Source organism: Mixophyes fleayi, chromosome 8 (genome assembly GCF_038048845.1).
Source record: "Mixophyes fleayi isolate aMixFle1 chromosome 8, aMixFle1.hap1, whole genome shotgun sequence".
Classification (NCBI taxonomy): domain Eukaryota; kingdom Metazoa; phylum Chordata; class Amphibia; order Anura; family Limnodynastidae; genus Mixophyes; species Mixophyes fleayi.
Window position 1 is genome coordinate 140,846,561 of NC_134409.1, and position 20,641 is coordinate 140,867,201.

Consider the following 20,641-nt stretch of genomic DNA (forward strand, 5'->3'; position numbering starts at 1 on the left):
GGTTATGTGCTGGGTGGTATGATACTGGTTATGTGCTGGGTGGTACCATACTGGTCATTTGCTGGGTGGTATGATACTGGTCATTTGCTGGGTGGTACGATACTGGTTATGTGCTGGGTAGTACCATACTGGTCATTTGCTGGGTGGTACGATACTGGTTATGTGCTGGGTGGTACCATACTGGTCATTTGCTGGGTGGTATGATACTGGTCATTTGCTGGGTGGTACGATACTGGTTATTTGCTGGGTGGTACGATACTGGTCATTTGCTGGGTAGTACCATACTGGTCATTTGCTGGGTGGTACGATACTGGTCATTTGCTGGGTGGTACGATACTGGTTATTTGCTGGGTGGTACGATACTGGTTATGTGTTGGGTAGTACCATACTGGTCATTTGCTGGGTAGTACCATACTGGTTATTTGCTGGGTGGTACGATACTGGTCATTTGCTGGGTAGTACCATACTGGTCATTTGCTGGTTGGTACGATACTGGTCATTTGCTGGGTGGTACGATACTGGTTATTTGATGGGTGGTACGATTCTGGTCATTTTCTGGGTAGTATGTTTCTGGTCATTTGCTAGATGTGACAAGCTTCAGTATGTTAGTATGTTGTGCTGTGAATTGACTTCTAGGAGAAAGCATATATAAGACAGCCATAGACCCACCCACTCTTTTGCATATCAACACCTGCACGTTACAAAAATGTTTGGTGACATTTATTTCCTTTGTCGTTTATTCACCTTACAGTGGAAACTAGATGTCCATTGTTTTCATGCACTGACCTCTCGCTGTTGTGTGTGGGTCACTGCATGCTCCTGACCTATTTACTTGGACAACCTGACCTCAGTTGGGTTGTACTGTCTCCATCTGCCCTTTACACTTCCACATGTTACTGACACGGCTAACAGTAATTGTCATAGGCTTGTAGAACAGGTGGTAGAGGTCTTTGCCTTTAGCAGCCGCTTTTCCAGTAGAGCTTCATGTGCTCACAGGTACTCAGATGCCCCCAGGTCTTATGCTCTGCGTAGTACAGGTTTATGGTTCAAACCGTAGTGCGGGCAATGGAGTGACAGCAGGAGATAAACAAAGTCAGGGACAGGCTGAGGTTGAGGGCACAAGCAGGCAGCGAAGTGAGGTCCAGGCGAAAGGGTCAGGTCCGGCAGAAAGACAGGATATCCGAGTCACAGGCAGAAGTCTGGGTCACCAGCAGAGAATAACAATCCAATAAACACGCCAAAGGTCATACACTGAAGGGTCTATCCAGGAGTACAGGAACACAGTACAACAGCAGGTCAACAGCCAGGAAACTGAATGCTATAACTGGCAGGGAGGCTAAGCCCTCCCTGCCTTAAATACTGATAGTGGCCAATCAGGAGCAAGCTTCATAAACAGTTAACAGGAGCCAGCTGCCATAGTAACAACTGCGCATGCGCCCGGGTAACAGCTTGCCGGGTTGCAACGCTAATAGAATTAATTATAACTCACGCGCCCGGCTGTGTTTGCCTACCGGGAAGCGTACAGGGGCTGGAGAGGCGCCCCGACTATGGCTCAGGGCGGAAGTGACGTCCCGGTCGTCATGACAATGGGCGGGACGAGGGGCAGAGAATACAAGCGAGCCGCAACAGCTCGCAGTATAGCCGTGGCTCGTGACAGTTACATTCTGGCTGGATAAATGAATTTCACTTGAAAGAATGAGCCCTTGCTTTCAAACATTCCAAGAGTCTACGTAAAATCCACCAGGATCTCTTTATATCCCAGTAGTAATACCGACACCAAGTCAGAATAAAGGAAATGTAAATTCACTAAATAATATCTTAATCTTTGGCAGAAAACAATTAACACAAAACACTAATGACACATTTAATATAGAGAAATAACAGCATTAAACACTGCCTCCTCCCTGTGACTTAGATATGAATTTATTCTGTTCTGTACACCGAGATTCAAGTGTAGTGTTTTCTGCAAGTCACCCTCACATGTTAGAAGCTATCTTTATGTTATTATATTATATTATCATAATTTCACAATATCCTGGAATTCTTGGAAGGGTTTTGTTTTATTCGATCACATTTATTTTCCTCTATACAAGAACAACTTAACCTGGCTGAAGTATCAGTGAGTGCTCATGAATCTATACGCTGACCTATATCTATAGGTCAGCGTTAGAACATAGGGAGCAAACATCTGAAGCTTGTGTCCGAGATCAGACCAGGTACATTATCACGGCAAACCAGGTTGTACTTTCTGTGTAAAGAGATGTTAAAGCAAAACTCCACCTGGAAACAAAATTTTAAAAACAACCCTCTAACCCCCCACTAGAGGAAACATGGGGTCACATTCTGAAACACCTGTAACTGTTTATTGGGGGAGGGGTCAGAATATAAAGCGTCATTGGATAGTTGGTGGCGGAGCTGCCTCATGTTGTACAATTTTTTCATCAATAACAACCGCATTCACATGCAAAAACACTATTGACAGAACCTTTTGGTGTCTGTAATAAGGTGCTGGTGATGTTAGTCCACACAGCATTAAACTTGACCAAGTTGTTGGTTTATTTGAGAACAGGAACAGCAGCAGTGATGCAGGTACACACAGGGTTAATGGCTGCAGCAGTTGTAACAGTTATAGAATTCAGTCAAAGTGCAGTTATGCTGATGTCATTAATCATCTCCTCCTGCACCAGTTGGCACTAGAGGACCAACAGAGAGAGTTTGAGAGAGGAGACGGCATACAGAGCGCACTTCTCTCCAACAAATAGAGCCTGGCAGCGCATATTGTGATGTCATGCACTTATTTTTTCTGCAGAATTTGGCTGTATTGGCTTCGGTCTTCAAGATGGCAGCATCTATGGAGTTTGCACTTTCTAATGTGAGGTTCTGGACAGATCGGGATGTTCCTAACTAAATCCACACAAATATGAAAGCAAGATATCTTTTTGCAGAATGATCTATTTAAATGACATTTAAAGTGTGCGTTACCTGGTTTGTGGGTGACCACAGAGTGCATTTTGCACTTTGATGTATAATTCTTTAATTTCAGTTTATTTTCAACCTTCCCCCATCCGTCAGCCAGGAAGCAGAGAAAAGATTTCCATGTACAGTATATTGCTTAATCACTCTATTTTCTCTCAATAGAAACGGTGGCGCTGTAAAAGGTGGCTTCCTTTTATCCGTTGACTCAGTCCCAATACCAATCTTTCCCTCTTTAAGGCTCGCACCACATATTCATTGTATATGCTCATCTCAGCTACTTTATTTTACCTTAACAAATGGACATCACAAATTGTGCAACATTCCAGAGGCTCCTCCACCTTTGTCAGGTGCAAAAAAGATTAACATCATAAAGCTATATACATAGTTTTATAGTCATCTTAATTAACATTTAATCAATACATGGTACTTAATTACATACATTTATTATGTCTGCACATACGCAAATCTAACAGTAATATATATATGTATTCCACAAAATGGACATTTATAATCTAATTAGTCTATATGGCAATCTACACATCTTGCCGGCAGTCATAATGTTATACAATGATCACAGTATTATAAAGTGCTTCACTGCCATTAAAAACACCTATCACAAAACAACATTTCATTTAAAGCAGCTAATTCTTTGATACAGGCAGTTGCTAACCACAAGACTTTTCATTACAATGTAATAAATGTAAACAAGAGTTATTAGGCAGATCCACGTCAAAGGGAATATGTTGCAATTTTACATATGTTGATATTTTCAAATAATAAACATAAAATACTAGACGCCAGTGATAAATCAATCACTCATTTCATATTCATGAAACTCTATTTAAAGCATCAGTCCCACATAGATTCTTTTGTTGCTTCTTCAAATAGCAAATGAAGAAACTTTTAATCATACATCTGTTCTCCTACAAAGCATTATCTCCTTTTCAAAAGCTCTCTGGTTGGCAAATAAAAATAGCTGCCAGTCACAGTCAGTCTGCTTCACAGGCTCATAGCTCTCAGCATGTCATGTGATTGCAGAGGTGAGAGGAGGAGGAGGTCACATCGCAGGCAGAGCTCAGAGGAGTGTTCCAAAGCAACACTACACTATGTGCCATGGGACTGTGGATATATATATATATATATATATATATATATATATATATATATATATATATATATAGTAATACATGTTACACCTAATTTTCCAATGTGCTTGCATTCACTTATGTTTTGAGCATAAACATGCTTTTTAAAGTAAAAAACAATATTAACATCTACTTATCCCATGTTTTCAAGTGTACATTGCCATATATGCAAAACACACCTGTTCATTTCCCCCTAGAGCACACCGACTCTGCTCTTATTTATACTAATCAGAATTTGCAATACGACAGGATGCAGAGACCATTATACAACCTGGTGAGTATTCCGGGATGGGTCTGCGCTGTTTTAGTACTGCGGGGGGGAGTGTACCACTTCCGTACAGAATTCTGCAGACGCAGGCGATATATAATTGCCAGAGATAACTATAAATCTGCAGCTATAGCAGATATGGGGTAGAGACATGTTCCCAAAAAGACAGCTGCTCCCGTCCCCCATGAGCAGGAAAATGTTCCAGGTCAAGTTCATGTCCATTGTTCTGCACAGAGAAACAAATGTTACAGTAACAGAATCTTTCTACATAGTACAGGAGTTAATTACTGGGGGCTAAATGTACTAAAGGGTAAAATTTGCATTTTATGTTTGTGGATTATGTCCAATGAGCTGCAGGTCTGTAATTCATGTAACATCATATTACTGGAGGACCTCTGCAGGGACAATTCCTCGTCTGTTGGTTCCCATTTTATTTTTATTATCAGAAACACAATCAGGCTAAACATAAGCAGATTATCTGGAGCGTTTCTTTCTCTTTGCATTTCATACAGAGTTTTACTGTTAGAACAGACAATGTGCTTTATAATAGTTTACTGTAAAATGTTGCTGATCTCCATTGAACAGGAAAAATCAATGGATACTTCTGTTAGATCACAACCTAAATCAATTGCAACATCTCTAATATTGCTTAGATCAAAGTGCAGCTTGTTTTACTCATTTCTCATTTCATGTTCCCAATGAATAGAGACCTTTAGGATAAACCTGTCACGTAAAGATGATACTATATGTTTATCAGTTATTCATTAGGTTGTCCTCCTAGCCTCTGCTCATCGTCATCCTCCCAGCCTCTGCTCATCGTCATCCTCCCAGCCTCTGCTCATCGTCATCCTCCCAGCCTCTGCTCATCGTCATCTTCCCAGCCTCTGCTCATCGTCATCCTCCCAGCCTCTGCTCATCGTCATCCTCCCAGCCTCTGCTCATCGTCATCCTCCCAGCCTCTGCTCATCGTCATCCTCCCAGCCTCTGCTCATCGTCATCCTCCCAGCCTCTGCTCATCGTCATCCTCCCAGCCTCTGCTCATCGTCATCCTCCCAGCCTCTGCTCATCGTCATCCTCCCAGCCTCTGCTCATCGTCATCCTCCCAGCCTCTGCTCATCGTCATCTTCCCAGCCTCTGCTCATCGTCATCTTCCCAGCCTCTGCTCATCGTCATCCTCCCAGCCTCTGCTCATCGTCATCTTCCCAGCCTCTGCTCATTGTCATCCTCCCAGCCTCTGCTCATCGTCATCCTCCCAGCCTCTGCTCATTGTCATCCTCCCAGCCTCTGCTCATCGTCATCCTCCCAGCCTCTGCTCATCGTCATCCTCCCAGCCTCTGCTCATCGTCATCCTCCCAGCCTCTGCTCATCGTCATCTTCCCAGCCTCTGCTCATCGTCATCTTCCTAGCCTCTGCTCATCGTCATCCTCCCAGCCTCTGCTCATCATCATCCTCCTAGCCTCTGCTCATCGTCATCCTCCCAGCCTCTGCTCATTGTCATCCTCCCAGCCTCTGCTCATTGTCATCCTTCCAGCCTTCACTCATTGTCATCCTCCCAGCCTCCGCTCATTGTCATCCTCCCAGTCTTCACTCATTGTTTTCCTTCCAGCCTCTGCTCATTGTCATCCACACAGCCTCTGCTCATTGTCATCCTTCCAGCCTTCACTCATTGTCCTCCTCTCAACCTCTGCTTATGGTCATCCTCCCAGTCTTCACTCATCATCATTCTCCTAGCCTCTGCTCATCGTCATCCTTCTAGCCTTCACTCATTGTCGTCCTCCCAGCCTTCACTCATTGTTTTCCTTCCAGTTTCTGCTCGTTGCCATCCTTCCAGCTTCTGTTCTTTGTTGTGCTCTCAGCCTCTGCTCATTGTTTTCCTTCCAGCCTTCATTCATTGTTTTCCTTCCAGCTTCTGCTCCTTGTCATCCTCCTAGCCTCTGTTCATTGTTGTCCTCCCTCCCTCTGCTCATTGTCATCCTCCCAGCCTTCACTCATTGTCATCCTCCCAGTCTTCACTCATTGTCATCCTCCCAGTCTTCCCTCATTGTTGTCCTCCCAGCCTCTGCTCATTGTCATTCTCTCAGCCTCTGCTTATGGTCATCCTCACAGCCTTCACTCATTGTCATCCTCCCAGTCTTCACTCATTGTCATCCTCCCAGTCTTCACTCATTGTTGTCCTCCCTCCCTCTGCTCATTGTCATCTTCCCAGCCCCAGCCTTCACTCATTGTTTTCCTCCCAGCCTCTGCACATTGTCATCCTCTCAACCTCTGCTTATGGTCATCCTCCCAGCCTCAGCTTATTGTCATCCTCCCAGCCTTCACTCATTCTTTTCCTTCCAGCCTCTGCTCATTGTTGTCCTCCCAGCCGCCACTCGTGCTGTCAACAGTTATGGTTCTTTAAGGAAGCACCTTACAGATTTGCATTACATTTTGAATTCTCATTCAACTTTACACCTGGTGTGCTGTGTCCATCCAAGCTGACCTCCTATCGGATCTTATTCCTCAGACACTTTTTCTTCTTACCAAACCATCCGTCTGTTGAGATATATTAATCCCATTTTCTCCGGTGGCTCCGGTTTCCTCCCTTACTTCAAAGGGTTATTGGTTGATGACATGATGGGCCCCTGTGTGTGTGTGTGTGTGTGGTAATTACCTTACATGGACATGGAGAGGATGATAGAACTGTATTAACTGGACATGGAGTTATATTACCTGGTAACGGATCAGTATGTATCATCATTATCATCATTTATTTATATAGTGCCAGCAAATTCCGTAGCGCTTTACAATTGGGAACAAACATTAATCAGACAATACTGGGTAATACATACAGACAGAGAGGTAAGAGAACCCTGCCGCAAGCTTACAATCTATAGGACAAATATAAATATATATTGCTGTATTCACTGATGACGGGGATGTAATAATTATACACCGGGCTGTGTTATTAGACTGGACGTCAGGTTATATTATTGCACTCAAAGCAGTTCCGGTCAAAACACTTTTATATCATGGTCAATGGTCGGGGCTGTATCACATGATGGTCACAGGTTGGGTGGATAATAAGTTCAACACTAATGTCCCTATTTTTATATTAATAATTGACACGATTTGTAGAAATGTAAATGTTATGTACAGTGTGTATCTAATCTATTAATTCCTTTCACCAGTTCCAAACAGAGATACATGCTTGTTATTGGATATATTTAATAAACCACAAAGCTTTACTAAACATATATGTAACAGATTCCATATATGTAAAGAAGTGAATATAATATATAAAGAAGTACTGTATTATTATTATTATTATTATTATCATCATTTATTTGTTAGGCGCCACAAGGTGTCCGCAGCGCCGTACATAGTACAAACAGTAAACCATACAGGGTTAAACAGTACAGAACAGTAAACACAAAGAACCAATGCTTCAGAAACTCCGGGACAGACAAATGGAGTAAGGACGGAGCAGAAGAACAGGTGTGGAGACACGAGGGAAGAAGTGCCCTGCTCAAACGAGCTTACATCCTAAGGGAGGGTGGACGAAACAGACACGAGAAGGAGCGGTAGGGGAGAGAGGGAAGAGCGAGCAGAGTAGGTGAGGGGTTAGGTGGATGATTGGTAGGCTTTAAGAAACAGATGAGTTTTAAGTGCTCGTTTGAAGGAGCACAGATTGGGAGCGAGACGGATGGAGCGAGGGAGGTCATTCCAGTGTAGGGGGGCAGCTCGGGAGAAGTCTTGGATTCTGGAGTGGGAAGTGGTAATGAGAGTGGAAGAGAGGCGACGGTCAGTAGCAGAGCGCAGGGATCGGGCTGGAGTGTGAATGGTGAGGAGGTCGGAGATGTAGGGGGCAGTAGACTGGGAGAGAGCTTTGTAAGTGGTGGTAAGGAGTTTGAAGAGAATTCTGTAGGGGATGGGGAGCCAGTGAAGGGCAAGGTAAAGAGGGGAAGCAGAGGAGGAGCGGAGTGAGAGAAAGGTGAGTCGAGCAGCCGCATTGAGTACAGAGTGGAGGGGGGCGAGATGAGAGAGGGGGAGGCCAGTGAGGAGAAGGTTGCAGTAGTCGAGGCGGGAGATGATGAGTGCATGGATGATGGTTTTAGTGGCGTCTTGTGAGAGGAAGGGTCGGATGCGGGCTATGTTGCGAAGTTGGAATCTACAGGCTTGGGCAAGGGATTGGACCTGGGGTGCAAAACAGAGAGAGGAGTTGTTATGAGCTTACCTGATCCCCGTTCCGCTGCGCTGTCAGCGTGGTCTAGCAGCGGTATCTGATCCGTGCAGCGCTTCTCCTGATGGCGCCCCCGCACTTCTGGGTTCTTCCTGCAGCTGATCATGTGACTCCTGGGCGGGGAATTCAAACAGCTATATCTTCTCTGCTCTGACACGCTGCCTGTGTCAGAGCAATGTGTTTCCTGTTCCTGGCTAACAGTTCCTGTGTTCTTGACTCCTGTGAACCTGCTCCCTGTATATCCCTCTATTCCTCCTACTCCTGTGTACCAACCTGGCTGTGACCTGACTATTCTTTGGCTTATCCCTGGCACCACGTACTGGACTATCTCCTGTGTACCGACCCGGCTGTGTTATCAACTACTCTCTGGATTTCCCTCTGGCACCGTATACCTGATATATCCTGTGTACCGACCCGGGCTGTGTTCCTGGACCCATCTCCTGCTACACTCTCATTTGACTCCGTGCATCTACCGGTTACTGCTCCAGACCTACAAACCCTGGAATTCACGGTTAGTGCCTATACTTGCATCGCTTTATCATATTGCCTGTCTGACAATCCATCACTTAGAACCTTTTCCCTTACGTCAGTAGGCTAACCTGGGGGCCGCGACCTGCGGTTCTTCGGCAGCAAAGCCCACACTACCTTGCGGTGGTTCTTGGTGAAAACCAGAAGGCCATTAGACTCCGCGCCCTAGGTAAGCCTGTGCAAATACTGACTAAGGCATTTAAATCGTAACAGTTTGCTCTGACCCCGCCTATCTAACTGATGGATACGTCAGGGAATCCCACCGCTAGGGTATTACTGGATCACCTAGCAGCCCAGGTTGAAGACCAGGGGAAAAATCAAGAACAGTTATTACAGATTTTGCAGACTCTGTCTAACAGGTTGGATACGCTTCAAGCAGCTCAGGTGGCAGCTCCAACTCCTCCGCCTGTTCCGGCTCCACAACCTGCCCCCGTCCAGAGCAGCCCTGCCGTATCTGCTCCAGCACCCTCTCAACTCCGCATACCTAACCCACCTAAGTTCAATGGGGATCCCAAGGAATGCCGAGGGTTCTTGAACCAGTGTGCTATTCAATTTGAACTGCAGCCCGGAAACTTTCCTACAGAGAAAACTAAAGTTGCATATATTATCTCCTTATTGTCTGGTCAAGCGCTTGCCTGGGCTTCTCCCCTCTGGGAACATGATGACCCTAGTCTTCATAATTGTGCCACCTTTCTGGAAACCTTCAGACGCTTCTTTGATGAACCGGGACGTGTCTCCAGTGCTGCTTCTGGACTTCTCCGTCTACGTCAAGGTACTCTTACTCTGGGCCAGTACGCACTCCAGTTTCGCACTATAGCGGCTGAGCTACGATGGAACAACGAAGCTTTGGTGGCCACATTTTGGCAAGGGTTGTCAGATCGTATTAAGGACAAGTTAGCAGCCCGGGAATTACCCGCTACTCTGGACGAATTGATTTCCCTCTGTAACCAGATTGATATCCGGTTCCGAGAACGCACTCAAGAGAGAGAAAGTTCCCGCCGATCTCCATTCCGCTTGGCACCCCGATTTCAAAATCCAATTACTCCTGACGAAGAGCCTATGCAGTTGGGAAGGGCACGTTTATCCCAGGAGGAAAGAGAGAGGCGATTCAGGAACCGTTTGTGCCTCTATTGCGGAGAACCTGGTCATGTTTTAAGCCAGTGTGGGAGGCGTCCGGGAAACGACCGAACCTAACTGACGTTGGAGAGGCTAAGTTAGGTAGGTCTATTCCCTCTCCTGTGGATTCTAGTTTTTCTATCCAAGTCCTTCTGCGATATATTGATAAACAACTGTCTTTTCCAGCTCTCATTGACTCCGGAGCAGCGGGGAATGTTCTACGAGCTGACATCGTAGAGAGGTTGTCGTTACCCACGCAACCATTGGATCCACCTGTCGCAATTACAGCTATAGACGGCAGCCGTATTATTGGAGGATCCATTAAGAACAGAACTGTCAACCTTTCTCTAAGCATCAGAGCCTTACACACTGAAGAAATCTCCTTTCTAGTCATCCCGAAGGCCATCAACCCTGTGATTCTAGGCCTACCTTGGCTCAGACTTCACTCTCCCACTCTGGATTGGCAGAAGCCTGAGATTCTTGCATGGGGTCCAAGATTTCATTCCAGATGTCTTCCCAGGATTCATAAACCCGCTATGGCCAGTTCTCCCACATCCTCCGGTATACCTCCTCAATATTGTTCATTTTCTGACGTCTTTTGTGAGAAGGAGGCTTCCAAGTTACCCCCACACAGACCTTGGGATTGCGCCATTGAATTAATACTGGACAAGATACCACCCAGAGGACGGGTATTTCCTTTATCTTTACCCGAATCCGATGCTATGTCCATATATATCAAGGAGAATCTGAACAAGGGTTTTATCCGGAATTCCTCGTCACCAGCAGGAGCCGGTTTCTTTTTTGTAAAAAAAAAAGACGGTGGACTGCGTCCTTGTATAGACTATCGTGGTCTCAACGCCATGACTAAGAAGAACAGGTATCCCTTGCCATTGATCTCTGAACTCTTTGATAGGGTCAAGGGAGCTTCTATATTTTCTAAACTTGACTTGAAAGGGGCTTACAACCTAATCCGTATCAAACAAGGTGATGAATGGAAAACAGCGTTTAATACGCATGATGGGCATTTCGAATACTTAGTTATGCCATTTGGACTTTGCAACTCCCCTGCCGTTTTTCAAAACTTCATCAATGAGATTTTTCAAGATTTCCTGTATCGATTTGTGGTGATTTATCTGGATGATATCCTGATTTTCTCTCCTGATATGGTTACTCATCGCCACCATGTTTCCTTAGTTCTTCAACGCCTTCGCTCACATCATCTATATTGTAAATTGGACAAGTGTGTCTTTGAAAAAACATGTCTTCCTTTTCTTGGTCATGTGGTTTCTGGCTCCGGATTACGGATGGATCCCGAGAAGTTAAAGGCAATTTCTGATTGGCCCCAACCAGTAGTTCTCAAAGCCATCCAGCGTTTTGTGGGGTTCTCTAACTACTACCGCCACTTTATCAAGGGGTTTTCTTCCGTGATTGCACCTATCACCTCCTTGACCAAGAAGTCCGCCAACGCTAAAACTTGGCCACAGGAGGCCGTGGAAGCCTTCAAGTACCTTAAAGAAGCTTTCATCTCGGCTCCCATTCTTCAGCAACCAGATCCTTCATTCCCTTTTTTCCTTGAGGTGGACGCATCCTCTACTGGAGTGGGAGCTATCTTGTCGCAGAAAAATTCTACTGGAAAATTTTCCCCCGTGGTTTCTTTTCTCGGAAATTTTCGCCTACTGAAAAAAACTATGGCATTGGAGATAGAGAGCTTCTCGCTATCAAACTAGCCCTGGAAGCTTGGAGACACCATTTGGAAGGAGCCAGGTTTCCTGTTACCATTTTTACAGATCACAAGAACTTACTGTATTTACAAACTGCATCTTGTCTTAATCCTCGTCAGGCCAGATGGTCCCTGTTTTTCTCCCGCTTCGATATGATCATTACCTTCAGACCAGGGTCCAAGAACAAGAAGGCTGACGCTCTCTCTCGTTCCTTTGACTCTATTGATACAGAAGAAGAGGGTTCTAGACCCATCCTAGATCCAGAATGTATTGTGGCTACTACTCCCATTCACTTTATTGTTCCTCACGGGAAAACTTTGGTTCTTCCACATCTCCAGTCAAAACTCCTTAAATGGGCTCATGCCTCCCGTTTTTCTGGTCATGCCGGTATAAAAAAAACCTTGAAATTTATCTCTCGTGGTTATTGGTGGCCATCTATCCACTCAGACGTTCAACAGTTTGTGACGGCATGTTCCACTTGTGCTCAGAATAAAGTCCCTCGTCAAGCTCCATACGGTCTGCTGCAACCTCTGCCAATTCCGGATCGACCTTGGAGTCATCTTTCCATGGATTTTATCACAGATTTACCCTCCTCCAGAGGGTTCTCAGTAGTGTGGGTGGTCACTGATCGCCTTTCCCGGGCCGCTCATTTTGTGGCATTAAAAGGTCTCACTTCTGCTCCTGTTCTGGCTCAACTCTTCATTAAAGAGATTTTCCGCCTACATGGCTGTCCAGATATTATCGTTTCTGATCAAGGAACTCAGTTCGTGGCAAGATTTTGGAGGGCCTTTTCTCGTCTTTGTGGAATTAAGTTAAATTTCTCTTCTGCATATCATCCTCAAAGTAATGGTCTCACTGAAAGGACGAATCAAGAATTGGAGAAATTCCTCAGATGTTTCATTTCAGCTAAACATGATGATTGGGTCGATTTATTACCTTGGGCAGAATTCGCTCACAATAATAATTCACACGATTCTACCTCCACTTCTCCCTTTTTTGCTCTTTAGGGATTTCATCCTAAAGTTCCACCCTTCAAAGAGTTAACCGCTTCTGGAGTTCCTGCAGTTGATTCCCTTCTATCGGACTTCTCGGCTAGGTGGGATCTTATTAAACGCAAATTACTTCACACCTCTGCCATCAGTAAAAGAGCATTTGACAAAAGAAGAAGACCATCTCCACTACTTACTCCTGGTGACAAAGTATGGTTGTCTACGAAGAATCTTCGCTTGTTGGTCCCCTCTAGGAAATTCGCTCCCCGATTTATTGGTCCCTTCAAGATCATAGAGGTCATTAATCCGGTGGCCTTTAGATTAAAGTTACCTCCCACCTTGAGGATTCCCAATGTTTTCCACATTTCCCTTCTCAAACCACTTGTTATTAACAAATTCTTCTCTTCAAGAAAACCTCCTGCTGCTATTTCTGCGCTAGATCAGGAATTTGAGGTGAAGGAGATTCTAGATTCTCGGATTTCCAGAGGTTCCTTGCAGTTCCTGGTTGACTGGAAAGGTTACGGTCCTGAAGAGCGTTCTTGGATTCCTGCACAAGACCTTCATGCTCCGAGTCTGTTGAAGAAATTCCATACCAAGTTCCCTCAAAAGCCTTATAGGTTGTCCGGAGGCCACCCCTGAAGGGGGGGGTACTGTTATGAGCTTACCTGATCCCCGTTCCGCTGCGCTGTCAGCGTGGTCTAGCAGCGGTATCTGATCCGTGCAGCGCTTCTCCTGATGGTGCCCCCGCACTTCCGGGTTCTTCCTGCAGCTGATCATGTGACTCCTGGGCGGGGAATTCAAACAGCTATATCTTCTCTGCTCTGACACGCTGCCTGTGTCAGAGCAATGTGTTTCCTGTTCCTGGCTAACAGTTCCTGTGTTCCTGACTCCTGTGAACCTGCTCCCTGTATATCCCTCTATTCCTCCTACTCCTGTGTACCAACCTGGCTGTGACCTGACTATTCTTTGGCTTATCCCTGGCACCACGTACTGGACTATCTCCTGTGTACCGACCCGGCTGTGTTATCAACTACTCTCTGGATTTCCCTCTGGCACCGTATACCTGATATCTCCTGTGTACCGACCCGGGCTGTGTTCCTGGACCCATCTCCTGCTACACTCTCATTTGACTCCGTGCATCTACCGGTTACTGCTCCAGACCTACAAACCCTGGAATTCACGGTTAGTGCCTATACTTGCATCGCTTTATCATATTGCCTGTCTGACAATCCATCACTTAGAACCTTTTCCCTTACGTCAGTAGGCTAACCTGGGTGCCGCGACCTGCGGTTCTTCGGCAGCAAAGCCCACACTACCTTGCGGTGGTTCTTGGTGAAAACCAGAAGGCCGTTAGACTCCGCGCCCTAGGTAAGCCTGTGCAAATATTGACTAAGGCATTTAAATCGTAACAGGAGTCAAGGGTGACACCCAGGCAACGGAGCTGGGTAACAGAGGAGATGGTGGTGTTGTTAACAACGATAGAGAGGTTGTGGTGGGAGGGGAGTCTCGGGGGAGGAAAGACAATGAATTCAGTTTTGGAGATGTTAATTTTGAGAAAGCGGGAGGACATCCAGGAGGAGATGGCAGAGAGGCAGTCAGATACACGAGAGATGAGGGAGGGAGAGAGATCAGGAGAAGAGATGTAGAGTTGAATGTCGTCAGCATACAGGTGATACTGAAGACCAAAGGAGGAAATGAGCGCACCGAAGGAGGAAGTGTATAGCAAAAAAAGTAAAGGGCCGAGGACAGAGCCCTGGGGGACACCTACTGGGAGTGGGGAGGGGGTACTATTCTAGATGTGTGCGGGATCAGGAGATAATATCCATTGGTATCGCAGCTCTTCCCAATAGGACACTGTTTATATTTCACAGTTCTCTATTCCAGACATTAATCAATAATGATGAAAAACAAGATTTTCATTGTCATTGAAAGTAAATAGAAACTAAATAGACGTCTGAACACTGGATCATTGTCACATGACCATCACTCGCCTCATAATTAGCCATACAGGAACACAGCAGTACCAGAACATAGCTAGCAGTACTAAAATATAAGCTGAAGTACTGGAACATAATTAGATGTATCTGAACATAATTCGACATACTGGATCATAATTAGTCATCTGGAACATAATTAGACATACTGGGACATAATTGGACGTACTGGATCATAATTAGCAGTATCAGAACATAATTAGCAGTACCAGAACATAGCTAGCAGTATCAGAATATAAGCTGAAGTACTGGAACAAAATTAGCAGTATTGGAACATAAGTAGAAGTACTGAAACATCATTTACTGTACCAGAACACGATTAGCAGTACCAGAACACAATAGCCGTACCGGAACATAATAAGCTGTACAAGAACATAATTGACAGTACTGGAACATAATTAGCCATACCGGAACACAACTAGTCCTTCTGGAACATAATTAGCCGTACCGGAACATATTTAGCAGTAACGGAACATAAGTAGAAGTACTGAAACATCATTTACTGTACAAGAACACAATTACCAGTACTGAAACATAATTGGCAGTATCAAAATACAATTAGTCATATTGGAACATAATTAGCCATAGGAAATATAATTAGCAGTACTGGAACATAATTAGCCACCCAAAACATAATTAGTAGTTCTGGAACATAGTTAAAAGTACTGGAACATAATTAGTAGTTCTGGAACATAGTTAGAAATACTAGAACAAAATTAGCTATCCGAAACATAATTAGACATACTGGAACATAATTTGCCATCCAGAACATAAATAGCCATCCAAAACATAATTAGAAGTACTGGAACATAAATAGTAGTTCTGGAACATAATTAGCAATGCCAGAACATAATTAGTCATTTGGAACATAATTTGACATACTGGGACATAATTTGAAGCACTGGATCATAATTAGCAGTATCGGAACATAATTAGCAGTACCAGAACATAATTAGCAGTACTGGAATATAATTAGACGTACCAGAACATAATTAGCAGCGCCTGAACATAATTAGAAGTGCCGGAACATAATTAGTCACCTGGAACATAATTAGACATACTGGAACATAATTTGACGTACTGAATCATAATTAGCAGTATCGGAACATAATTAGCAGTATCGGAAAATAATTAGCAGTACTGGAAAATAATTAGACGTACCGGAACATAATTAGCAGTAGCAGAACATAGCTAGCAGTATCAGAATATAAGCTGAAGTACTGGAACAAAATTAGCAGTATTGGAACATAAGTAGAAGTACTGAAACATCATTTACTGTACCAGAACACGATTAGCAGTACCAGAACACAATAGCCGTACCGGAACATAATAAGCTGTACCAGAACATAATTGACAGTACTGGAACTTAATTAGCAGTACTGGAACATAATTAGCCATACCGGAACATAACTAGTCCTTTCTGGAACATAATTTGCTGTACCAGAACATAATTAGCAGTACCAGAACATAAGTAGAAGTACTGGAACATCATTTACTGTATCGGAAAACAATTAGCAGTGCTGGAACATAATTAGCTGTACCGAAACATAATTAGCCGTACCGGAACATAATTAGCAATACCGGAACATAAGTATAAGTACTGAAACATCATTTACTGTACAGGAACACAATTACCAGTACTGAAACATAATTAGCAGTACCGAAATACAATTAGACATATCGGAACATAATTAGCCATAGGAAATATAATTAGCAGTACTGGAACATAATTAGCCACCCAAAACATAATAAGTAGTTCTGGAACATAGTTAAAAGTACTGGAACATAATTAGTATTTCTGGAACATAGTCAGAAGTACTAGAACAAAATTAGCCATCCGAAACATAATTAGACATACTGGAACATAATTTGCCATCCAGAACATAAATAGCCACCCAAAACATAATTAGAAGTACTGGAACATAAATAGTAGTTCCGGAACATAATTAGAAGTACTGGAACATAATTAGCAGTGCCAGAACATAATTAGTCATTTGGAACATAATTAGACATACTGGGACATAATTTGAAGCACTGGATCATAATTAGCAGTATCGGAACATAATTAGCAGTACTGGAATATAATTAGTCACCTGGAACATAATTAGACATACTGGAACATAATTTGACGTACTGGATCATAATTAGCAGTATCGGAACATAATTAGCAGTACTGGAAAATAATTAGACGTACCGGAACATAATTAGCAGTACTGGAACATAATTAGACATACTGGAACATAATTAGCAGTACTTGAATATAATTAGACATACCGGAACATAATTAGACGTACTGGAACATAATTAGAAGTACTGGAACATAATTAGCAGTGCTAGAACATAATTAGTCATTTGGAACATAATTAGACATACTGGGACATAATTTGAAGCACTGGATCATAATTAGCAGTATCGGAACATAATTAGCAGTATCGGAAAATAATTAGCAGTACTGGAAAATAATTAGACGTACCGGAACATAATTAGCAGTACTGGAACATAATTAGACATACTGGAACATAATTAGCAGTACTTGAATATAATTAGACATACCGGAACATAATTAGACGTATCGGAACATAATTAGCAGTGCCAGAATATAATATTTCATCTGGAACATAATTAGACATACTGGGACATAATTCGACATACTGGATCATAATTAGCAGTATCGGAACATAATTAGCAGTACCGTAACATAATTAGCAGTGCTTGAACATAATTAGCAGTACTAGAATATAATTAGAAGTACCGGAACATAATTAGACATACCGGAACATAATTAGCAGTGCCTGAACATAATTAGCAGTGCCGGAACATAATTAGACATATCGGAACATAATTAGCAGTGCCAGAACATAATTAGTCATCTAGACCATGATAAGACATACTGGGACATAATTTGAAGTACTGGAACATTATTAACAGTACCAGAACATTATTAGCAGTACCAGAACACTATTAGCAGTATTGGAACATAATTATCCATATCCGTGGTGATTATTTGGACAGTAAATAATTCGTGATTGTTAGGACTGATTCAGAGTTGATATATGTACATGTTTGTGGTGCATATACAGTATATACATATCCATTCTGCCATTCTGTACATGCGCACTAAAACTTATCCGTATCTAGATATGCTAGATAATAGATAGATAATATCTTAAACTTGTGGCCCCATGGAGAAATGGAACCAGGGCCCCTAGTGTAAAGATACGCGATGACGACGATGATGACACCAGCATCACTACAGTAACCACTTCTGATTGGCTGTTTATGTATTCGCCGCTCCAGACGATAGTACTTACTATAAAAAGGCCGACTATTCACAGGACTTATTTCACTTTTCTGCTTGGACTGCAGCAGTATAGACGATTCTTGTTTAATTTCTAAAGGGGAAAGCAACATATGTGGGGGTGTTTGTATTTAGTTACATGTTAAATGGAAAACGCGACTTTTGCATTTATTAACAACACTATTCTTTGTTGTGTATATAATTATTACATTATTGTACAAGTCAGGTAATGTGACTTTTGCAATTGCTACAAACATTGTGAAGCCGCTTGTGGGGCGTAAGTTTATACATTTCTACACCTGATGTACACATGGCCGCCGAGGATGTGGGGGGCGGGTATAAATTACCCGGGCCCGGGCATGCCAGGGGGTCCGGCCCGGGCCCTTTTTGGTTCTTTTTGTATTTTTTAAACTTAATTATTTATTTCTTTTCAGCCTTTTTTTTTTTTTTTTTGCGAGTTGGAGGGGAGTTTCGGTTGATGGGGGGAGCAGGGTAGTAAAAAAAAAGAATAAAATAATATATACCCATGTGATCGCGGCACCGGCGTCCCTCCTCCTTCCTCTTTGCTCTGTTTACACTGAATGTCAGGCGTGACGTCATCATTTATTCTTACTCGTCTCTAGTTTTCCTTTTTATTCCCAGTTTCCTAAAGCAAACATTCAACGATCAGCACTATGCAAATTGTGTCGTTGTCATTCTGATGCCGGACAGAATTAACATTTTGTTTGTAATGTTTTGAAAAATAATAATAATTATGAGTATAAAAAAACACTTTATTGAATGGTGACGTCATTTCTCCACCACCTGCGTCGGCCTCTCTGCCGTGCAGTTACCTGTATACAGTTGGAGATTAGTTACATTGATTCCAGGGAATAACCACTGACCACTCTGTTAGCGGCACTCTGTTGTCCCTGCTAATGAGTGTCCTCTGTAGGATACATTCTAATAGGATCTGATTCTGCATCATGAGGGGCGGTGGGGTTATGTCCTTCCTATGACAAGGATCCTCGCTCATAGTGATGGCTGCGGGGGGCAGTTCTGGTGGGTGCTTGAGCTAAGATGGAAATGATCAGAGTTCTATGGGGCAGTCAATGTATTAAAGCCGATTAAATTGATTGATTTACTATGCAGGGTGCGGAGAATTATAACTTCTATCAGCAACAATTAGCCCAGACTTGTGTATACAATCCTGTGGGAACCAAAACATTGATGCAATCAATCTCTTTTGCATTTTACAAGCCCTCTGAGCACTGTTCCTCATCTCCTTTCCTTGTCTTCCTTCTGTGCACTAATATATATATATATATATATATATATATACATACACACACACGGCTGTATGTTTGGGTCTATGTGAGAAGGGGTTAATTTCTTGGAGCTGAGCAGAGTACATCCTTTAGGTTTATCTTGTATACTGATCGCCTTCATTCCTCCCTCTCTCTTATTCTCCATCTCCCAGAGGTCCATGTACGATTTCCTCACCTCACTCTTTTTATCTGGCTTCAAACAAGCCAAGAGCTGCAGAGTTCAAAGCACCACAGCCCAGGAGAATCTGCATGTGCTGCAGCCTGGAGACCTCGCTGTACAGCAACATAGAGCGGTAATGATTATGATGTGTACACCCTCAGATAACCTGGAGAAAGAGGGTACTTACCTGTGACATGAGAGGGTCCAGGATGACATGTGGGTAGACGGTTACATTGTATCAGTGTGTGGTGCTCAGCCTCGTTATGCAGCCTGTTCATTATGTCATGTGTGGATACTTCCTATCATTATACAACACAAGTCTTTCTACAAAAAAACACCCGCCAACTTTACCAGAGCTAATGACCCCATCTTCCGAGCGGCTGAGATTCCCACGGGCAGCGCTAATGAGGAAGCTGAACATTCCGCTGCAATTAGCTCCGACTCTGGAGGATCGGCCAGAAACGGGACAGGTCCCCGGGGGGAAGTAACGTGGCACATATTAACCACTTCTGTGCCAGCGGGGCTGTCGTGCAGGTTAAGTGAGACAAGGCTTCAAGCGAACAGCTTTCTGGGCCTAATGTAATAAGACAAATGGACGGCAATTATCCTGGAATGTATTGACATAAACCGCATACATTATATATTGATATACTGTATAGATCTTCTCCACAATGTTTCTTTCTTTACAGGAATGATCAAACAATACACGTGACGTAACTCCTGCATGTACCATAGAGATCATTATTACAGGCCCCCGTGCAGCTTTCATAAGGCATATCCTATTATTCTCTCATGTCTGTACATAGAACAGTTCCCTATAAAGGAGACTGGTAATGAAATGCAATAAATTTCCTCACTTTGTGCAAGTGCGCTTATGTTTCTGCCAACTCACAAAGGGCAAGATGGTGGCGTTTGTGGGC

At 43.5% G+C, this 20,641-nt stretch overlaps 1 protein-coding gene and 1 long non-coding RNA gene across 3 annotated transcripts in view; one reads left to right on the forward strand and one right to left on the reverse strand.

Annotated features, from left to right (window-relative positions):
- Positions 1-20,641, forward strand: part of LOC142099920 (uncharacterized) — a 263,337-nt gene that overhangs the window by 65,734 nt on the left and 176,962 nt on the right. The window lies entirely within an intron of this gene.
- LOC142100218 (uncharacterized) lies at positions 4,171-20,107 on the reverse strand. Its single transcript, XR_012678778.1, has 3 exons — positions 19,909-20,107; positions 18,779-18,900; positions 4,171-4,615 (listed from the first exon to the last, which is right to left on the reverse strand). It is a non-coding gene; the product is annotated as an uncharacterized LOC142100218 (long non-coding RNA).